A 24,162-nucleotide genomic window follows, 5' to 3' on the forward strand; every position below is an offset into this window, starting at 1 on the left:
CAATGAAAACTGCTGGACATCTTATTGTGGCAGGCTTTTTTTTTCTTTCTGCAACTTGCAGTGTTAGTATAGAGAATTATTCACAGAGAAACTTTAGGTCATGAGATAGTCATTTCTGAAGATATAAGAAATTCAGGATTTGCTTCTTATTATTTTTTATCATGATAGTGCACAGGCAGCACACAAAATCAGGCTTCTATTAAATTGTGCAACAAGTAAGAGCTATGAAAAGGAGACAAAAGCTACAGTATGAATATTCAAGTTTGCACAACTTGGTGAGTCACCAGCCCTGGAGGTCTTCAAGAAACATGTAGATATAGAACTTAGTAGCATTATTTAGTGGTAGACTTGTCAGTACTAGGTTAAAGGTTGGACCAGATAATCTTAAAAGGGTTTTTCCAACCTGAATGATTCTATGATTCTATAATTCTATGATATGCAAGCACTACTCCAACTCCTCCTTTGACTGACCACAATTGTTTTTGTTTTGTTTTGTGTTGTTTTGTTTTTCATGTAAGATCAAAAAGAATCTCTCAGCAACACTTGTCATTAGGCATTTTGTGACTTCTTCTGTATGCATTATTTTTCTTGGCATTCAAACTTGGCATTTGATTCTTCAGTTCTTTCAACTGGCAGGAGATCTACTCTTTTCATTGCTCTTCTTTTTCCAGAAGGGACTTTAAAGTCACAACTTTTCTATTCAGTGTGCAGCTGCCTGCAAACTAACATTTTTTCCTTTCTGTCATCTCCTAATGGTCTTCAGCTTGTTTAGAGTGATAATCTGACTTTGCTCTTAATGAAGGAATCAAGCTATGTACTATGAATCAAAACAAAACTACATTTCTGTAAATGTAATCAATTTTGCTGTACATGCAAACGGTAATAAAAACATTTATTTCTGTTACAGAGCTAGTTAAATCAAGCTTTGCATGTATGATTTCCAGTTTTCATTCCTTTATGCCTTTCCAGCTTCAGTCAAACCCAGTTCAGGCAGCAAGAAATAGAAACTGTTATAATATTATTATATCAAATATTTGATTTGTAATAATATCAACATATTTGATATAACACAACATTAAATGCATTATAAAATATAAAATCATTAATTAGAATTTAATAACTTATAAATTATTAGTTATAAAATGCATCATATCTAAAATTCTATACTTAACGTTCTTATTTTGTGTTAACAAAGTAGTATGGTTATCTAGCAGAAAATAAGGAGTATTCATTTCACACAGCAGACTGGGGTAACCACTCAAACTGAGCCTTAATACAGTGGTATGTATATATCTAATAACATATTTTACTTGACTACTGTTTTTAGCTTGTATTAATTCTACTTGCTAACTAGCACAAGACAATAAATATGCCTTTCTTACTGATAATGTAGCAAAAGAGATTTTTAGATAGGTTTTGGCCCTAATGGATGAGTTGGTTTGAAGTGTTCTGCAGTAATTCATCTCATGCTCCTCCTATATAAAATGTATTTTATTGGCAAAAAGTGTCTCAGGTTCCTCATTGTTTCTGATAGCTCCTGCCTCTGCCAGCATTCAGATGTTGGCACTGTCTGGATCCCAGTGCACTTTACTTAGGGTTTTATCTGCCCAAATGTTGTAGTGCTAAGAACCTAAATTCCATCTTGGAACTTGTCATTTACCTTTTCTCTTCTTCCTAGCTCTGTGCTAAGCATAACACAGCCAAACGTAAAGAACTGGTCTCTGCTTAGGAAGAAAAATTAAGTAACATATGATCAAATAATCAGAAATAAATTTATCCATTTATATATAAATATAGGTGTTTTGTTAGTTTTATTTCACTATATGTGTAAAAAAAAAAAAGCAAGTAGAAATTAAAAATAATGAATTATTTAATATTCAGACTGTATAAGTCAAAAATACTTCTCTTAGAGCTGAAAATAGCTAAATTATTGATCATTATATTTAGGAAGCTTCACTTTTCTTGCTAGCTTTTTAAACAAACAGTAAAATTTCTGATAATACTGAAAAGCAAATGTAGCTTGATATGCAGTTCTTCATTTTAGTATTTAATGAGTCCCATGCTTTGGTGTTGTTATAAACCATTAATGAAAACAAAAAGAAATTAAATTTAAGCACAAATATTCTTAACCTAGTATGCATGAAGAGCTTTTTGTGTTGCATAGTATCACACTCAGCAAATATATTTCCTCTCAAATATATATATATATATCACAGACTGATAAATCAATATCTATATTTTAAATTAAACAATGATGACATCTTGTGATGAAATCCTTGAATGGATTTACAGGAACTTTGGGTTGTATTTTCTTAATAGTGAAATCTTCATTTAAGTTTTCAGAGAAATCTCTTAAGAAGTACTTAGAGAGGCAGGGAAAGAAGAGAATCTGAACTGACTGAGTATACATGTATCATGAGAACTTCATCCACAGCATGTATCTGGAAGCAAAAAATATTAATCAGAGCTTTCAGTTTGTTGGCAGTACAGGCACTTGAAAAGTAACTTGACACTTGGCTGTTCACTGCAGATTTCTTCTGAGGGTAGGTAGCATTTCACATCTGAGTAGCTTGCAACTGAAATCAAAGCCAAGAGTGCTGACCAGGGAGCAAGTAATAATTAATCTTAACTAGAGATTTAAGACATGAAAAACACATTTCTCCATAGCCTATAAAACCTTCCTTTCTGAGAGAAAATATAAGATGGTGTTGGTTAGTGACCTTCTACTAGAAGTGATGTGGATACATCTATACCACTTGGAGCTTAGATAATAGTTGGTGTGTTTCTTCGCAGGAGTCCAAATTTACCAAGTTGTAAAGTATCCTGTTGATCACTATCATATGATAAACATTTACCTGGATCCTAATAATACTGCCAAGAATTATTCTAAGTAAATCAAAAGTGTTTCATAGGTCTCTGTGACAATGGATGTAATGGTTGAAGATTCAAGATATAACATTGCCTATCCTCTTCATTCTTAGTCAAATTACACCTTATTCTACACCCTAAATATAACTGCATGAATTCTATTCTGAGAGAAAAGAAATTAAGAAACATGGTGAGGACAAAAACCTTCATCCTAAAAAAAAGCAAATTGGACGTTGCTCTAACCCCTGAGAAAGATAGGATTACTGAAAACAGGATTAAAGAAATGGCTAGACAAAAAGTCATGGGTCAGTTTGCCATCTATCTTAGCTGTTAGTATACTAACAGAAGAAGAATGAGGAACAGGTAAGAATTAATGGAAGAATTAATGAGGAATAGACAAGAATTAATTGAAGATTATGACAAAGCTAGCATCACAGAGAATCTGTCATATATACTACGTTAAAAGTCCAGTCATGTAGAAGGTATAAATTCTTCAGGAAGATGAGGAAGGGGAAGGAGAGAGGAAACATTGGCTTGCGTTTTAAAAATATGTTTGCTTTGACATCATTAACATAGGATTAGTTTAGAACTGTTGAATGTCTGTTGGTATGCAGGAAAGCAGAGAAGAATATAGTGGTTCTTGGTACATATTTGAAACAATAGAACTTGATAGTAATTGGAGACTTCATTATCATGGCAGTTGTTGGGAAAGAAATTACATTGGCAAGCTACCAAGGAAAACATATCTCAAGAAAGTAGACGTCAATAAATTTAGAAAATTTACTTAAAATAAATAAATAAATGAATCCCTAGGATGCAAGTTAAAGTTAAATTTGCCTGGAAATATTCAAGGCAAGGCTGGATAGGGCTTTGGGCAACCTGGTCTAGTGGAAAGTGTCCCTGCCCATGGCAGGGATGTTGGAACCAGATGATCTTTAAGGTCCCTTGGAACCCAAACCACACAGCTGTTGGACTGAATGATCCTTGTGCGTCCCTTTCAACTTGGAATATTCTATGATTTGAAAACATTACATAAGAAAATAGATGCAAAGTTTTAGGGTGCATTTTGCTGTAGCTAATCATATGAAATCCTTTGTAGGAGATATGCTGTGGGGATTTCTTTTTCTTCTTTGTTTTTTACCTACTGTTATGAACACTTCACGGTGGCTTGCCATGTTTTCTGCTCAGCTGACAATAATGCACTCTCAGCAAATTAGTAATAGCTGATGCTGTTTTGCCAGGTTTTGCTACTAGAGACTGACCATCCCTAGCTCCAGTTCAAGCAAAATCAGGAAAGGTCAAGGAAACCAGCATTTGTACATGTGAAACCAACACATGAGTAGTTATTTTCCTTGACACCCACCTGGACTGCAGCTGCAAGAGCTGCAGCTATGACCTCAGACCCTTTGCACAAAGCAGAACCACCTTTTTGCCTTTTAAAGCTGGTAGTAATTTATAATCAAGGGAATTGTTGAACAATATCAGGGCTAAATGGATGCATGCAAATAGAAATTCGCTTTTGCCACCTTATGTGGCTGTCATACCATGAGACTCCAGCTGAGCCCTTACCCTCGTGCCCCTAATAGCTGACTTTGTCTCTGATGGTGAGTCTGAAGACTTGGCTAATTCTTTAAAGTTTCTTGGTGGCACCTGTAAAAAAGTGGAGTTTAGCAAGTAACCCAATTAGGGCAATGGCCCAGGTTGCATGTCAGACAAGACTACTGCTACTCTATGTTTCTCTGAAATTTGTGGGTTCTTCAAAAGACCACCACTAGCACATAAGTATAAGCTGCACCAATGTGAAGAAAAAAAGTCTCAATGACCAGCTTGGTGAAATTGTCATATTTTCTTTCACCTTAGAAATAATGAGGAAGATTTCTCTATTTATTTAGTAGAATAATGCAAGCATGAACAGACAAGTCAGAAGTGCCAAAGCACTCAGTAAGATGCAACTAGCAAGAGAAATAAAGATGTAATATAATTATATTGGTATATTAATAAGGAGAAGAAAAACAAAGAAATCTTTGGCACCATAAGAGGTACCATAAGAAGGGATAAGCTGCTCATAGTGGGTGCAGAGAAGGCAAAATACCTTCTAACCTTCTATACCTTCTAACCTTTTATCACATATTTCCTGAAAAGGTCATTGGTGAGCATATGGCATGCACAGCTATCCTAGGGCTAGAACCTTAATGGTAGATTAAGAAAGAACAGGTTTTATAGGTTAGGTATCTTAAAATTGATTTTATGAACTTCATTTTGTGTTTCATAACAGTGTGAAATAATTTTAGACCTATTTGTTGTTTCCTAAGATAATTCTTAGGGAATGGGTGAGTTACCAACACTAAATGACAATGATGTAAAGTTTATCTTTAAAAGAGGAGAGGAAGGAGAATGTAAGGAATTATTTTCAATTCATGGAAGAGTTGCTGAACAGATAAACTATTAAAGTATCTAGAAAATAGCAGTGAAATAAGTAACAAACATGAATTTGTCAAGAGCAAAACTATTAAAGCAGTCAAATGCCCTGTTATGGGCAGATATCATATTTTGTAGGTGAGGAAAGAGCAGTAGATGCCCAGTATTCTGACTTCAGCTAAGCTTTTGACATTGTCTCATATGTTTTTCTTGTAAGTGAATTTAGTAACCATGTGCTTTATGAAAATAATGTTAGGTTAAACAGATTAATCTTATCCTTAATGTCTAAATTTAGAATTCCACCATGCAGACTACATTGAATACAACTGAGCTAGTTATACAGAATGAGATAAGCAAGCATTTCTTCATTCATCATCTAAATGTCTAAGCATAGAAAATGGCACTAGAAGTATCTAAAAAGGGAGCCTAGAGGACCTCCTCAGATGTAGATACCTAAAAGTATCTGAAATGAATCTCCATCTCCTCCATAGAACAATATTATAAGGGGAAATATAAGGTGGGGTTTAATAAATTGAACAGCTGTGTGTTTTTCTTATTTTTTTTTTTTCCCAACATAATAGATACTTCCACTGATCAGTAACACACATTTCGCAAAGGATTTAGAAAAGCTAATATGTTTAAATACCAGCCATCTGCACTTCTCTGGTAAAAAAGAAGAAACACTTCAATTTCATATTTGCTTTGCCTAATTATAAACATTTTTTTCTAGAATAAAAAAGGCATGCTTAGCAGTATTTCTGTGTTAGCTAGAGCCCAGCAGCTTTTCAGAGATATGTGATTCAGTTTACTCTTACAAGTCACTTGAAAGGGAATGATCAAGGAATTTTCTACCATGGAGGTAAGCTTTTTAAACATGGGTAATGGCTATCATATCATCATCACGATTAAAGTAAGAATTGTTTCAAGTCAGAGCAATTAAAATAAAGACAAGGAAAATAATTAATAAAGGTCATTCCATATTGAGTTAATCAAAAAACAATTTAAGACTGAGCTAGGCTTTTGAGAGAACCACTTCTGTCAAATGTGTTCTAGCATGTGGAGGATGATAGACAGTTTTATAATTCTGATAATCATTAGTTCTTATTTGGATGCTGTCCACAAATGCAATACAATCCACTGTAGTCAAGTTTTCTTTGTCTAGATGAGCATGTACCTATCCTTGAGTGCCCTCATTGTTCCAACTAGAGGAATACAGGGTGTGTTTTCCTGAATTATCCTTCAGTTGCTTGATCTGCATGGCTTGGGGTGTAATATACTGGAAAGCTTTTTTCTTACAACTGAAGGAAGTAAATTTCTTATTACAGTTAGAAAGCCTGGTTTTCACAAAGTGTGTTTTATGCCTTTCTCTTTCCTTTTATTTATTTATTTATTTATTTATTTATTTATTTATTGAGAACAGTGTTTTACTCTCTGTTTGGTGATAATCCTAGTGTCTCATTCAACATCTGTGTCTAGATAACAATATCAAGACTCCAGACTTTACTCACTGAGACTACCTGAGGGAGTGCCTTTCAAAGATTAATGCTGATTGTTTCTGGGTGTATACAACAACTATAACATATATGAAATCATTGTCAAGGAAGCTAGTACAATTGTAATGTAATTGAAATTGTACAGACCTTTGACTGCCAGAAGCAACGTGCTCAGCTTCCTCTCTTTCTTCTGTGTGTTCCGCTGCCACTACTCAGACATGAAGCCTTCATCTTCCCTAGTATGGTTCTGACTATAATAGCTAACATTTCACTCCAAAGAAGTCCAACTTTCTTTTAAAAAATGAAGCCTTGTTAGGCTGGCCCTTTTCTGTTTGCTGCCATATGGTTGCAGTTTTGGCAAAGTGGTCTTCCTCCAAAGCTGTTAATATCCTCCCTCTTCAAGGGCAGAAAGCAGATAAAATATAAGTACTTAATTAAGGCAGAATTTTAATTAGATATGTGTAGGCATGTTGGCATAAGGCAATTTTCACAGCGGTAAGTAATATATTTGAAAGTATGTACTTTAATTGTAATTTAGTGTCTGTTTTGCAGTAGTTCTTTCTCCTTTTTTAATCTTCATGTTGTTAAGCTAAGCACTTTGATAAAGTGAGTTTAATTCATGGATTTTAATAAAATGAGACATGCACCCTCTCACAAAGTGAGAGACCTCTTAAAGTTTGAACCCACAACTCTTAACTTTGCAATAGCCAATGATAACAACCAGACTGTTAAACAAGGATAGCATCACTTCCCTCCCAAATTCTGCCTTCTCATTGAAGTTGATATGCAGTGTAAAAAGACCAAAATATCTGTAGCATCATAAAGAGGAAAAAAAAAATAGGCAGAGGGATCCTGACTCTGTAGCTGAGAGAAAAGGGAGTTGATAAGAGCAGACAGCTCAGCAACTGGTCTCTACTCCCAGTGCTGTTTGATGCTCCGTCAGTAGCAAATGCAGTTTAAATTTCTTAAACTGCAAACCTCTGAACTCTTCATCACCATTTATAGGACTGCATTGTAGGGAATAGGCCCATACCATTGGGTCCAATTCTGTAATTCCTTATATCTGTTTAAAACTCCAAAGTCAATGTGGAATTTTAAGTCAGAATGGCAGACTTGTTGGGGTGAATTCAAGTAACTAAAGTCAAAATGAGATGTTATAGAAGGTGAAGGTGATGCTTGTTTTAGACAAAACTATTTTCAGTCACTCATATTCTCTTACAAATACCACTCACTTTCACACTCAGTGCCTAAAGGTGCCATGGTTTCTGTGTGTGTGTGTCCATCAAACTTGCATCCATGGTCAATTGTGTGTGATATAAAAAGCAAGAGTTGCTTACTATTGTATCATCATCACATCTGTTGGGTTGCTTTGATTAGCAATAGCTAATAACTCTTTTGGATAGGTGTTAAGGAGTCAGCAGTTACTATGCTGTGATTGTTTTGATTCAGAATTTTTCTAACTTCAATGGTGCTCGTTGTTTTTGCTTCCTTATCTTGCATATTTTAGGGCTAGAGTCTTGTCTTCCTTTTGGAATAACAAGGAGATGCATATCAATGCGCTGCAAAGTTGTTACTTTCTTCTTGTGTGGTGTGTAGAGTCTTTTGCTGGCAAATCATCTCTGCTCTTGTTTTATCAGAGTGTCTTGATAAAAACATCCCTTCGTATTTTATGACTGTCAGCTATGTCCTTTGTTACCAATGCAGACCATACTTGTAACCCTTTGTACCCCTATGTCTTCTGGTGGTTTCACACATGCATTTGTATTAATGCATCATTCATACAAATCTTCATATTTCATATAAATCACTTCATTTCAAATGATTTTGATGGTCATTTAGGTGCATGTGATTGCCTAGATTATAAAATAAAGGAGAACAGATGGCATAACACTATAATTATCTATAAGTATTTTTGACGTTTATTTACTGAGATCATGATAGTCATATTAGACTTTACTGAGTTTATTTACTGAGATCATGATAGTCATATAGTGGCATTGCATGCCACTGAACTTACCCAAGGATCATATAAGTTCTCCAGAAGAAATCATAAAAAATTGGATTAATGTTCTGTTGACTACTACATTGTAAAAGCCTAAGAAGAGATAAAGATGCATCTGTTTTAATGATCCGTTGAGTACCAAAACAAACCTTACAGATGACTGGGCAAACTGCAGGATAATTGTAGAGCTTTTAGCTATGTTTTATAATAAACACAATGGGAGTTGGATGCAAAAAGCTGCAAGCATTTCTTTCATTTTCCATTATTCATGTATTCCTACTATATTGGCAATTTTACCCTGTAGTATTGTAAATGTAATATTCAGCTATATGCTCTTCATATACCAATTAATTAGAGTTGTTTTTGCAACAGCCTACTACAAATGAAGACAGACTAAACTGAAAGTACAATAAAAATGTATAAATCAGATCATATTTACCCATGTAGGTGCTCTCATAAATTATCTTTCTGCATTTCCACTGAGCTGTACATATTGTATCTTTTTACACTGTATGGTTAAATATTGCCAATCTACGTCTATCTAGATAGGAGATAAAAGAATCAACATAGGTAGATTGTTTGGAGACATCAGAACTTGAAAAAAATGTCTTAAAACATTTTTGAGGTTATTTGCAGTAGGACTGAGGTCTTGCTGTTTCTCATTTGAAACATGACAGTCCAGGGGGAGTATTCAGAATCTGTGTGGTCTCTACAAGGGTTGTTTGGTTGGGTTTCACAAAGTTAATGTCAGAATGCATGTTGGTGTACTTAAAAAGTGACAGGCTAATGGTGCCCTCATTCTACAATGCTCTCATAATCATTCTACTGTAATTCCAGAGGTTGAGGCATTTATTTCAAGACGTGATAAATGATAGGAAAGTAAAATTATCAGATTACTTGAGATTTTCAGAAGTCCTGCTTAAATTTATTTTTTTCCTTGCAGTTTAATTTGAACCTTGCAACTGTGTAGTCATTTACACTCATGTATATTAATACTGAATTCAGCTGATATCACTGAATTGAACAGCATTTATTCCTTAAGATCGAGTTTAATATCAGGTTCAAAATGTATGTAAAATAGGATTTAGCACCTCAGTGCAGTTGAAAGCATCTGTTGAAAAATGAGGCTTTCACAGTCTGGCTAGGAAATACTTTAAAGAGAACAGAATATTCCTAACTTCTAAAACAGACTTTATGAAAACCATAAAATGATTACCAAGGATAAATCTCTAAAAGTTTGTTCACTATCTTTGTTCTTCTTTTGTGTGAGTTGAAATAGATACTACTCTTGTACTTGACCACCAAATATATGAGGGTTAGTGATTTCCTGACTAGTGAGACTATGATGGAATTTATCTTTCATAAAATATATAAAGATCTAAGTCTGCTAAAACTGAATTAATAACAGATTCTTGAAAGTTCAGTTGATTCACTCATCTTTCCTTCTTAATCTAGTAGTCCTTAGACTTAAATAGATATGAATCCTTGGAAGCTCACATTTCTAGTAATCACAAGAACATCACATGCTAGTTAAAAATGTTTGGCTTATTATAGAATTTACAGCACAGAATTGTTTCTAGTTTTAGTTCCACCTACAGAAAATGAATTAATTTAAAATATTAAACTAACTAAAGTGTATTCGTTTGCTTTCTAACCCAGACTGTTAACCCAAGTTCGTGATCATAACACCAGAATCAATTTTCCTGTTTCCTTCTCATTTATTCAGAAATATACTGTTTGAACGCCTTAAAATCCTTCAAGAATTATTTGCTCTACTACTTTCCACCTCTGCTTCTAAGCCATGATGTAAGAAACTTCCCAGAACTTTGTTTTTCTAGTTTTTATCCACTGCCGCCTTTAGCTCTTTATTTTATTTTATTTTTGCATTACTACAAATCTTAGATGTCTGAGGTTAAATTATAGATTGCTAATACGAATTAGTATTAAATGCTAAGAATAGCATTTATTGTAAAATTGTGAATTGATCTGATATCTACTTCTACAGTTATATTTATTATTCATGAACATGCATACGTTTGGATAAATATATCTTATGAATTCTGCAATTTGGTTGTTTTTTCTATTTAAGGGCTGTGATGGACCACCTCAGTTACTTAGTGCTATTCCTGTTTTCTGGTAGACTATTTGAAATGTTTTAGAGAACATAATTACGAAGAATAAATCTTCTTGGTACACAGATCCCCCTGTTTGCAGATGAATATAGTGTTCATATAGAGACCAGCCATTCCTCTCAAATTTATATGAGCAAAAATCCATGTTCATGAAAGTTTTCAAACAGTGAATAGCAGGGAATGTAGCTAAACAGCTCTAGACCTAACTTAAGAATGACTGTAGGTGTTATTTTTGATTATTAAAACAGATCTAGTTTTGATCTTGTTTTAGTATATTAATTATTGTTAACGTGTTATGAAATGTTAGTGAAACCAATCTGACTACTACATTTTCAGGTAACCTACAACCTGTAGGACCACTTGAGATTTTGCTGAGATCCATTAGCCTTGAGAAAGAAAAGATGGAAGAAATGATGCCTGGAGTACAGTTAATTAAACTCGTCCAGGAATTTGCATTTCTATCATTCCAATTTCTAAAACAAAACATTACGCTTGAGCAAGTGCAATGCCATGAGAGGTGGTCACAGTGTTTGTAGGCATCAGTGTAGATTCCTGAAGCAGGATCCTAGGCTCCATCTGTGGGTAGGGGAGGCCAATTCAGAGTTCCTACTCCAGAGTGAGAGTTGAGAAGTCAGGCGTGAAGGAGCTTGCAGACAGGAAGAGCAGGGTTTATGTAACCTCATCCATATGCAAACAGTCCAGTGAATTGCCAGAACTGCAGCAGCATGCCCACCCACTGAAGTAATGTCTTTAGCTTTCATTGAAAGATACTGCAGTTTTCCTTTGATGTTGCAGAGCCTGTATTAGCAGGGAGAAACATTGGTCAGATTTCCAGGTTTTTGTACAATGAGGCAAGTTTCTGTTGAGATCCTGACTACTCACAATGTAGGTCTGGTGTCCATCCAGGAGGTAGGGCCAGAGACAGCATTGCAAGGGAAGGGACTGATGGGCTCAGACTGAGCCGAAATGGGATCCTGCACCATGGACAGGGACAGACATTGGTGCCCTAAGGGCCCTGACACTTCTGCTTTTTATTCATTTTTATAACTTTTTCCTATCATATCAGTGAAATGTGTTCAGTTTTATCTCATTTATATATTATTATTTTCTGAGATTTTAAATATTCTGAGAAGGAAATGGCTGAGGGATAGTTCAGTGTTATTTATAATAAAGAGCTCCAAGTTACCTTAGCTCCCTACTAAGCATATTTTTCCAGTATAGATTTAGACTCATCTTTACACTTAGTTGCTGGTTGCATTGAAAATAAAATATTCTCCTGTATGTAATCTTTATAAATGTTGAATCATAGAATCAGAATATCGAGTTGGAAGAGACCTACATGGATCATTGAGTCCAACACATGGCTCCACACAAGACTACCTAAAAATTTAACCATATGTCTGAGAGCACTGTCCAAATACTACTTAAACTTCACCAGGTGTAGTGCTGTGACCACTTCCCTGGAGAGCCTGCTCCAGTTAAGTCAGGACTAACCTAATACCTAAATCCCACCTAGTCTCAACTCTAGACAAATCTCAAGGGATAAGCTATCAGAATAAGTAATTTAATTTTAGAATGAATTACTTTCCCCTATTTTAAAAAGGCTGGAAAGAGGAAGTAGAATAAAAAGTAAGTAAAACAAAAAAGATGGATGTGAAGCAAAACAAGAGATTGTTGTAGCTGCAAATAAAGGATGAAAAGTGAGCAAATGATCGTAATGTATGAGGAGAATAAGTAAAAGTGAAGGTAAATAGGGACTGTTGAAAAGGAATTATGAAATGAAGCTAGAAAGAACAGGAAAAAGAGAGGGAGTTTACCTCTCTTAGTTATTGAAAAGAGATCATAGTAAAATCAGGTGTGTTTGGGGCAGGGGAGCCTCTGAGCCCAACTAGGCAAAAGAAAACCAACTACAAGGTGCTTCAGGTTGAATCTGATTTGTAAAATGACCCCAGGAGAAATCTTTAAGCCTCCATCTTGTATACTTTCTAGTTTAATCATTTCAAGGATCTGACAGTTTACTACAGTGTCAGTACAGGCCTCTGTGTTTCCAGTGCTCTCCACAGGATCTTGCAGCACTTCTCAAATTTATGAAATGACAGCTGCCATTTATTTCATAGTTATATTTAACTTCTTGAGATATCTCTGGTTGCTGGCTTTTATTTCCTTTTTTTTTATTATTATTATTTTTTATTATTATTATTTATTAACATTTTCTTCAAATATTTCTCTGTTCTGCTTCTTTACTAGAATCATAGAATCATAGAATATCCTGAGTTGGAAGGGACCCTTAAGGATCATCAAGTCCAACTCTTGACACCGCACAGGTCTACCCAAAAGTTCAGACCATGTGACTAAGTGCACAGTCCAATCTCTTCTTAAATTCAGTCAGGCTCGGTGCAGTGACCACTTCCCTGGGGAGCGTGTTCCAGTGTGCAACCACTCTCTCTGTGAAGAACCCCCTCCTGATGTCAAGCCTAAACTTCCCCTGCCTCAGCTTAACCCCGTTCCCGCGGGTCCTGTCACTGGTGTTAATGGAGAAAAGGTCTCCTGCCTCTCGACACCCCCTTACGAGGAAGTTGTAGACTGCGATGAGGTCTCCCCTCAGCCTCCTCTTCTCCAGGCTGAACAGGCCCAGTGCCCTCAGCCGTTCCTCGTACGTCTTCCCCTCCAGGCCTTTCACCATCTTCGTAGCCCTCCTCTGGACACTCTCCAACAGTTTCATGTCCTTTTTATACTGTGGTGCCCAGAACTGCACACAGTACTCGAGGTGAGGCCGCACCAGCGCAGAGTAGAGCGGGACAATCACCTCCCTCGACCTACTAGCGATGCCGTGCTTGATGCACCCCAGGATACGGTTGGCCCTCCTGGCTGCCAGGGCACACTGCTGGCTCATATTGAACTTGCTGTCTACCACGACCCCCAGATGGCTGCTCTCCAGCGTCTCATCGCCCAGTCTGTACGTGCAGCGTACAGTATCACAGAATCACAGAATCTCTAGGTTGGAAGAGACCTCAAGATCATCGAGTCCAACCTCTGACCTAACACTAACAGTCCCCACTAAACCATATCCCTAAGTTCTACATCTAAACGTCTTTTGAAGACTTCCAGGGATGGTGACTCAACCACCTCCCTGGGCAGCCTGTTCCAATGTCTAACAACCCTTTCAGTAAAGAAATTCTTCCTAACATCTAACCTAAAAATCCCCTGGCGCAACTTTAGCCCATTCCCCCTCGTCCTGTCACCAGGCACATGGGAGAACAGGCCAACCCCCATCTCGCTAGAGCCTCCTTTAATATACTTATACAGAGTGATAAGGTCACCCCTGAGCCTCCTTTTCTCTAGGCTGAACAAGCCCAGCTCCTTCAGCCGCTCCTCATAGGACTTGCTCTCCAGGCCCCTCACCAGCTTCGTCGCCCTTCTCTGGACCCGCTCAAGCACCTCCGTGTCCTTCTTGTAGCGAGGGGCCCAGAACTGAACACAGTACTCGAGGTGCGGCCTCACCAGAGCCGAGTACAGGGGGACGATCACCTCCCTAGCCCTGCTGGTCACAGTGTTTCTGATACAAGCCAGGATGCCGTTGGCCTTCTTGGCCACCTGAGCACACTGCTGGCTCATATTCAGCCGACTGTCCACCATCACTCCCAGGTCCTTCTCTGCCTGGCAGCTCTCCAGCCATTCCTCTCCCAGCCTGTAGCTCTTCTTGGGGTTATTGCGCCCCAGGTGCAGGACCCGGCACTTGGCCTTGTTAAACTTCATACAGTTGACCTCAGCCCATCGGTGCAGCCTATCCAGATCCTCCTGCAGAGCCTTCCTACCCTCAAGCAGATCGACACACGCACCTAGCTTGGTGTCATCTGCAAACTTACTGAGGGTGCACTCAATGCCCTCATCCAGATCATTGATGAAGATGTTAAAGAGGACCGGCCCCAGCACCGAGCCCTGGGGGACGCCACTAGTGACTGGCCTCCAACTGGACTTGGCTCCATTTACCACAACTCTCTGGGCCCGGCTATCCAGCCAGTTTCTAACCCAACGAAGCGTGCGCCAGTCCAAGCCAAGAGCAGCCAGTTTCTTGAGGAGAATGCTGTGGGAAACGGTGTCAAAAGCCTTGCTGAAGTCAAGGTAGACCACATCCACAGCCTTTCCCTCGTCCACCCAGCGCGTCACTTTGTCGTAGAAGGAGATCAGGTTCGTCAAGCAGGATCTGCCTTCCATAAACCCATGCTGACTGGGCCTGATCGCCTGCTTGCCCTTCAAGTGCCGCATGATGACTCCCAAGAGGATCTGCTCCATGAGCTTCCCTGGTACTGAGGTCAAACTGACCGGCCTGTAGTTCCCCGGGTCTGCCCTCCGGCCCTTCTTGTAGATGGGCGTCACGTTTGCTAGCCGCCAGTCAGCTGGGACCTCCCCCGATAGCCAGGACTGCTGATAAATGATGGATAGGGGCTTGGCCAGCTCCTCTGCCAGTTCTCTCAGTACCCTTGGGTGGATCCCATCCGGCCCCATCGACTTGTGCACATCCAAGTGCCGTAGCAGGTCACCAACCAGTTCTTCGTGGATGGTGAGGGCCACATCCTGCTCCCTGTCCCCTTCCACCAGTTCTGGGTACTGGGTATCCAGAGAGCAACCGGTTTTACCACTAAAGACTGTGGCAAAGAAGGCATTGAGCACCTCCGCCTTTTCCTCATCTCTTGTAACTAAGTTTCCCCCCGCATCCAGTAAAGGATGGAGATTCTCCTTAGTCCTCCTTTTTGTGTTGATGTATTTATAAAAGCGTTTTTTGTTATCTTTAACGGCAGTAGCCAGCTTGAGCTCCAGATGAGCTTTGGCCTTCCTAATTTTGTCCCTGCACAGCCTCGCTACATCCTTATAGTCCTCCCTAGTGGCCTGCCCAATTTTCCAAAGATTATAAACCCTCTTTTTCCTCCTAAGCTCAAGCCACAATTCTCTGTTGAGCCAGGCTGGTCGTCTTCCCCGCTGGCTCATCTTTGGGCACATGGGGATAGACCGCTCCTGTGCCATTAGGATTTGCCTCTTGAATAGCACCCAGCCTTCCTGAACCCCTCTGCCCTTCAGAACCGCCTCCCATGGGACTCCACCAACCAGTGTCCTGAGCAGCCTAAAGTCAGCCCTCCGAAAGTCCAATACAGTGGTTTTACTGGTTCCCTTCCTGGCCCCGCCAAGAATAGAGAACTCCACCATTTCGTGGTCACTCTGCCCAAGACTGTTCCCAACAATCACATCCTCCACCAGTCCTTCTCTGTTTGTGAAGAGAAGGTCTAGCAGGGCACCACCCCTGGTAGGTTCACCAATCAGCTGCGTCAGGAAGCTATCTTCCACTTTCTCCAGAAACCTCCTAGACTGCTTCCTCTGGGCTGTGTTGTGCTTCCAGGATATGTCTGGGAAGTTGAAGTCCCCCACGAGTACAAGCGCCGACGATTTCGCAACTTCTGTCAGCTGCCTGTAGAACTCCTCATCCGTCTCCTCATCCTGGTTCGGCGGTCTATAGCAGACCCCGACCAGGACACTAGCCTTGTTGTCCCTGCCGATCCTAACCCAAAGGGACTTGATCTTGTCATTCCTAGCCTCGAGTTCTACAACATCGAAAGACTCTCTAATATAGAGAGCCACACCGCCACCCCTTCCATGCTGCCTGTCCCTTCTGAAGAGCCTATAGCCAGGCATCGCAGCACTCCAGTCATGAGACTGGTCCCACCACGTTTCCGTGATGGCAACCAAGTCGTAGCCTGCCCGCTGCACGATGGCTTCCAGCTCCTCCTGTTTGTTACCCATGCTGCGTGCATTGGTGTAGATGCACTTCAGCTGGGCCTTTACCTTATCCTCCGGCCTTGCCACTGCTCCCCCTGGTACAGCCCCAACAGTCCTCGCTCCAGCCCCATCCCCCTTCTTACCTAGTTTAAAGCCCTATCAATGAGCCCCACCAGCTCCTGGCCCAGGATCCTTTTTCCCCTAAAGGATAGGGACCCGTCTACGGCCACCAGACCAGGTGCTGAGTAAACTGCCCCATGGTCGAAAAACCCAAGATTTCTGCGTAGGCACCAGCCCCGGAGCCACGTGTTTAACAGGTGGGCTTTCGTTGTCCTCTCCGTACCCCTCCCTGTCAACGTAGGGGTACGGAGAGGACCAGTTAGTATATATACTAGTCCATATATATATGGACTAGTCTATATATATATACTAGTCCAGTATTGCTTAGGACAGAGCTGTACAAAGGTTTTCTCAAATTTGAAATTACATGAATTTATTTTTTATGGTGCTAGGAATTATAGCCTAAAGGGTTGGGCCTGCATAGCATTTTTAGAAACACTATACATTCACATATATATATATATATATATATATATATATATATATATATATATATGCATGTAGTATACTAGTTTTTAACAGTAGTCTAAAGTCTTTACTGAATTAAATACAACATTTTGATTGGTCATGGTGTCATGTAAATCTTCAAGCTATTTTTTCGTTCTAGATGAAAGCAGTGAAAATGATTACTCATAGGTGGTAAGTATAGTGTTACTATTATCCTGTAAAAGTTCCTGAGACAAATGCAGAAATTGTTCTAAGAAACTAACTCCTTTTTTTTTTTTTTTTCCAGAAAATGTTATTAGCTTGTATTGAAGCCAGAAATAGGAAGTATACTTTTACCCTTTGGTTGTGAATAGTATTCCTGAAAAAATGACAGGCAAGCAAGTGAAATGTCTTTTTCCTACCAGAGGAAATCGTATTAGAGTAATATCATAGTGTAGCAGGGACGCACTGAGATTTGGTGTCATATCTCTTGCTTGCCTCTCCCTCCATCAGTAGCAATTCCTTCTATGCTCATGAAAAAATAGCTGGATTTTAATTGCATCCTAACTAGCTTTCCTGAGTGCACTGCAAGATCACAACAACCTATTACCTTTGGGTGGCATCCAGAAGGCACAGAGTCACATTCCATCCATTTCCCATTCAACAGTCACAGAGGGAGGGTGGGTAAATCTAGCTTTCCCTGCAACCCTCTGTCTCTTGGTATATCTTGTCAACCACTAAACTGTCTAGTTTTTTTTGTTTTTTTTTTTTTTTTGTTTTGTTTTTTAAATTAGATGAAGTTATGGCAGAAAAATCCATAAAATACCATTAAACATAAAGACATGATTGCTCTTTCAGGAAAACATTGAGCTTCATACTGCTGGAAAGTGGGAGAATGATAGTAAAGGATCACTGTATGCCTTTTTTATTCTTATGCTCTTCTGCAAGCGTATAATACTAGCCACTATGAATGAAGCTAGTGAATGGCTGAAGCTAGAGGAAGCTGTGGTGTGATCCAGTGCATTTGATCATGTGCTCTCTCAGTGAAATATCCATCTGTTCTTAACTAATTTTTGCAGTTTAGCAGGTTGCATTTTGTATTGTTTTTTAGTCAGCCAAGGATATAAATATGACTGATGTCATTAAAATGCTAGTACAGTAATGTATAATATAGTTTGGTTCTCCTGTTGTCTTTAGAAAAGAAAAATTCATTTAAATTATGAAATCAGAATCTAGAATCTATATCTAAGTATATCTCAAGCAACCTTGCTGTGTGGTGATATACATGTATGTTACTGTATACCCCGTATATATTGTTCAGCATCACAAAGCTGCATCAGGGGAAGTTCAGTCTGGATATAAGGAAAATTTTCTTTACCATGCAGGTGGTCAAACACTGGAACAGACTTCCTAGAGTAGTGGACGATGCCTCATGCTTTTCAGCATTCAAGAGGCATTTGGATAATGCCCTCAATAAGATGCTTCAACTTTTGGTTAGCCCTGAAGTGGTCAGGCAGTTGGACTTGATGATCTTTGTAGGTCCCATCCAAGTAAACTATTACATTGTGTTGTGTTATGTTGTGTCCTGTCCTGTCCTGTTCTATTCTGTAGTAATGACAAGGTCTTGAACAGAATCAGGTTCCCTCAGTCTTAGTCCCATGGCTGTGCTCTTGAGAACAAATCTAATTTTCATGTATTATTTGTCCCTCATTCACTGAAGGATTCTGAAGACTAAACTGAAGTTGCCAAACCGGTCAACTGAACACAAAAATATGTTAACTTTGGAGTGTCTGTAATAAATACATGTCACACAATGGAATACTTCGACTGAGCTGTTACTGGGTAAATAATACATCAAAAGTCAGAAACACAAACTCAGAGAAAGGCCAGTTGAGTTCAGAAAGTATAATTCACTGTTGACAGTGCTTTAATAGTTATTATAGAAACAATTATTGTACTTACATAATGTGGGACTATAATAAATGTTGGTATGAAAATTAGAAAATAACTTTGAGGATGATTTTCCTAGTCAGTGAGGGTTGTTCCACTAGCTTGCATTAGCTGTGGTCCAGAATTATTTTTGTGTGTTCTGAGCTATACATAAGCAATGGAATGTAACCTTTAGAATATAGATACTAGATAGTGTTATTTAAATTCAAGCTGTTTCTATTCATTTTGTTTTGTTTCTGTATGTACCATAAAAAATGTCTCTAAGAGAAGTTTCAGGAAAATATTCAGCATCACCAAACATGGTATCATCATCCAAAGAGCTGGGCTGCTCACAGAAGTTACAGTTTTTATGTAAGGTACCCGGGTTTTTCTGTTTTATGAGGAAGTTAATTTAAAATCTAAGCACTTGAGTTGCTAATAATATAAATAACTGAAATGTGCAAGGCAAAGCAGAACCTTGCAGACACCTCTTGGAACCCCTATACTTCTGTAATACATTTATTTAACTAAATCGGTCTGCTGGATGTTAGGCACAGTTTTCCTTATACAATGTCTTTTTCCTATTTATACTTATAATCTCTCCAAGAATATACATTGTTTGATTCGTTTATTCACTAGAATACCCAGTCACACTAACTCTCCATTAGCACTGTTGAGATACTGTTGAGACCTTTTTTCTCCAGCTGAAATCATAAATACAAAAGTAAAATGAATGTGGCCAGCAGGACCAGGGGGGTGACTGTCCCTCTGTACTCTGCTCTGGTGAGGCTGCACCTCAAGTATTGTGTTCAGCTTTGGGCCATTCAGTACAAGAAGGACATTGAGGCCCTGGAACATGTCTGGAGAAAGGCTACGAGGCTGGTGAAGGGCCTGGAACACAAGTCCTATGAGGAGTGACTGAGGGAACTGGGGTTGTTTAGTCTGGAAAAGAGAAGGCTCAGGGGAGACCTTATCGCCCTCTACAACTATCTGAAAGGAAGGCATGGGGAGCTGAGTCAGCTGCTTCTCACACATAACTAGTAATGGGACTAGAGGGAATGGCCTCAAGTTGCACCAGGGGAGGTTTAGGTCGGAAATAGGAGACATTTCTTCCCAGAAAGAGCGCTCAGGCATTGGAACAGATTGCCCAGGGAAGTGGTGGTGACACCATCCCTGTAGTGTTTAAGGAAAGGTTGGACATGGTGCTTAGGGATATGGTTTAGTGGGTGACATTGGTTGTAAGTGGATGGTTTGACCAGATGGTCTTGAAGGTCTTTTCCAACCTTAATGATTCTATGATTCTATTCTGTGATTCTATCTCATTTAGTGTTAAGGCAGAAAGCCTTACAGAAAGCCTTAATTCAAAAAAAAAAAAAAAAAAAAAGTTTACAATACTTAGCATAGATTTCTTCTACAGAACTGTTAAACTGGTTGTCAACTGAAATACTATTTCTTTTATATCATGATAACATTAAACAGTCTCCATTCAGAAATTTCTTGGTTAGTAAAATTTTCCCAGTTTTGATTCTCTAACGCTGGAAGCATTTAGCCATTTTCAACAGGTATTGACCTACCTAACATGAATAGATTATTGTAATCTATTTTCTTAACTGGGGCAGCACCTCCTCCACAAGTAAATTATGATAATCATTGTATTTATTTATTTTTCTCAATCAAAAAAAAAAAAAAAAAAAAAAGAAATATGGATGTTGGTAACAGTAGAAACAATAGAATAGAGGGGGTCATAAATTCCTTAGAATTTAGAAAATCTGCCTTCCAGCGTATGAAATCAAGTGCACTCTGATATCACAGATTCAGTCAATTCCAACACCACAATACAGATATTCTGAGTCTCGCTGGGAACAAGACATCTTGTAGAAATTATCGTATAGCATACCAGATGGCATCTTTCTTGCAGACATCACTTGAATTTGCTTCTTCTATTGCTGTGGAGAAAGAACCAAGTATTTCTATTCCTGTAAGAGATTTATGCGTCAGTTTTCCCATGCAGGAATAGGTACATTGTTTTTGGTTGTGGTGCCACAGAATTATCAGAGGATTTTTGTTCTTTGAAATTATAGGAAAGCACAATGATATGTAAATTATGTTGCAGGGGAGACCATGTCTTGCGGTTTGCACCAAGTTTTTCAATATTGGGACCATCTTTAGGCATAGGCAAAGTATGCACTGCTTGCTGCAGCTCACACCCATGGGGCTGGCACTGAATCATAGATTTCAGCAAAATGAAGAGATAGGCTTTTGGTCCCAAAGCAACAACAGCTGTTCCAGGTTCCACTTGTACTAGCTCAGAAAAAGTGTCCAAGCAGACCCCCTAAAAAGTCTCTTTGACTGGTAAAGGACAAGGAGATCAAGTGAGCTGCAAGTTCCTGCAATGGCAGACATAATCTTAATTCCTGTCATTGCTCTTTGCCTTCCTTTGCCTTTGCCTTACTACTACCTTTGGTGGAAGAAGGAGAGAAAAAAAAGTGTTAGAGATAACAGGATACTCTGCAATGAGATGATAGCCAGGGATAAGGACAAGGCTGCAAGCTAGCCATGTTTCTCCTTAGATACTCTCCCCTTGCTGAGCAACCTTATGTTGTGTTGTCAATGGACTCAGCTGGAGTTATTACTGGCAGGGGACAGAACTGGAGGAGAGTGCACAGTGGGACCAACAGTGCTATAAGCATCCAGTGTTGGGGCCATGGAGATAGACACAATACCAACAGCTACATGAAGAAATGTGTCTTAGGAGCCACCCAAAAATGGAATTTTGTCTACATTTTTGCTAGGCATTGAGCCAAGCACTTCTCATATAGTCACTGGCAGCATAACTTCCATACTGATTATAGTAAGGTCAGGAAGAAGCAGTTTGGCAGTGTAACTGGTATATTGATTATTGGCTGTGCCTTAGTCTGGGCAGGACATTTTTGTTGGTGGAGGACACTAGTTGCAGAGACATTTGTGTCTGTAAATGTACAAGAAATAAAGGACTCAATGAAACATAATTCTTTGAAATGGTGGGATTATGCTTTACTAGGTCTCCTTCCAAAATCATTTTTTTCTGCTTAGAGGGAGAGGGGACAACAAAGTCAGGAATCCTTTACGAAGGACTTCATGATTTCTCAGGTAACTAAGAAAAAATGAGTCGGGTCTTAGTTCTCATTGTGTTTTAAAACTTCTCATTCTGTTCTCTGAAGAGCTTACACACCCTTTCAAATTTACTTATCTGCTATATCTTGATTCAGCATATTCTGTCCTTACAGCCTTGCACCTGACTGGACACAACCAGTGTGGATTATGTACAAAGATACTGATTCAAGTAGAAAAAACTTCACAAAATAGGGAAGATTTACAGACAAGTGTGAAGAAACGTATTTGTATCTCCATGAGACCTAGATTTCTGTCGTTTTGGAACATCTACTTTCTCTGAGAAAAAAAAAAAAGGATTACCTGTTAATCTGTTTGAGGTGCATTTAGGTGCACACTGTACTCATCAAAAATATGTGCTCTATATTGGAGATATCCACATGCTGTTTTTATTAAATTCCTGAGAAAACTCATAAAGGTTTGTTCAGCAATTGCAGGTTGACCATCTCCTGGTTAGCCTTCTGTACAATTTTTTTTTTATATTTTTTTTTTTTGGGAGGCCCAATGAACCTTTTGTTCTTCGTGTATTAACATATTAAATCCGTAGATCTGAAGTCATGGGAACTCCCACAACAGACCTGGGCTAGGCAACTTTCCAACCTCATAAAAGATCTTCTATGGCTCAGCTAAAGTTACTGTAAAAAAATCATTATGGACTTCAGTTTGCATAAGTTGTTCCACAAATCCAAGCAGCAATATCAGACAGTAAAAGGTCATCCAATTTTAGTCCAAGGACTAGTCAGGTTGCTGTTGAAACTCTTACAGTATTGTTAATTTTAAGTGTCTACCTCAGTTTAGAGTCCATTCTGCTACTGCTCGGGAAGCCTCTGCATATCACTTGCAAAAAAAATTGTATTATAACTTGTTGGTTGGAGTGTAGGTTTGGATTTTTATGAAACATTTTCCTACTTAATGTGATAAATTCCAAATGATGCACTCAACAGATATCTGATTCCTCTGTCTGAGCTGGTCAATGCTTGAGGTTCACAGTGGGTAAGAAAAACAATGAAAAGTATTAAGGTTCTATAAACAAAGTTTCACTGGAATTCTTAGAATTGTATCCTGAATATATTCATTTTCTGCCTCTAACCTTTAAGGCTGTTATGAAAATAAAAAGTTTAGTAAACTTTTCCTCTCAGAAGAAAAGTGTAAAATATTTCTGTTTGAGAAACCATCTCAAAAATGGAACACTGATGTAAAATCCATCTTGAAATACTCAGTTTCTTGTGCAGAAAATGAATTTTGCTTTTGTTTTAAATTCACTATTTCTTATTTAATTTTTTCCAACTATACTTGCTAAAGTGTACAGACTCTTTATAAATTATGCATATATTCTATGTCTGCCTGCCATCATTCATATTTCTGTAAGAAAAAGATATAAACTTAAAAATTTATTTAGTAAAAATATTATTTAATTATTCATTTGAAATGGTGACCTTTTCAAGTTGAATTATTACATGTCGGCATGAAGGTTTTCTTGTGCCTTATAGTATTTTACGGTTGAAGAAATCATGCAGCTAATTTAATTACTTGGACTAAAATTGTTGTGCAGTTTATGTCTTTTGCTGTACCACAAGAGAAAAACTGTGAAATGTATTCATTATTGATTTTTTAAAGGGTTTTGCTCTTATATAAGCAGAAATACAGACCACAACCTATGTTGCTTTAAAAGGGTAAAAGGGAATAACTGTGCCATAGGCTATGGTTTATGTATTGCCTTTCCTAATGCCTTGTGAAACGTAAAAATCTACAACAAACAGATATGTAAAGCGTAACCGGTATGAAGATTCTATTCAGATTTAAGTGCTCTAGGTTGCTTTTGAATCTTGCTATTTTCTGCATTTGTTTTGACTGC

General features: G+C 38.4%; 1 protein-coding gene across 7 annotated transcripts in view; it reads left to right on the forward strand.

The window, feature by feature from the left end:
• Positions 1-24,162, forward strand: part of ANKS1B (ankyrin repeat and sterile alpha motif domain containing 1B) — a 439,567-nt gene that overhangs the window by 215,746 nt on the left and 199,659 nt on the right. The window lies entirely within an intron of this gene.

Source organism: Anas platyrhynchos, chromosome 1 (assembly GCF_047663525.1).
Source record: "Anas platyrhynchos isolate ZD024472 breed Pekin duck chromosome 1, IASCAAS_PekinDuck_T2T, whole genome shotgun sequence".
In the NCBI taxonomy this organism is placed as follows: domain Eukaryota; kingdom Metazoa; phylum Chordata; class Aves; order Anseriformes; family Anatidae; genus Anas; species Anas platyrhynchos.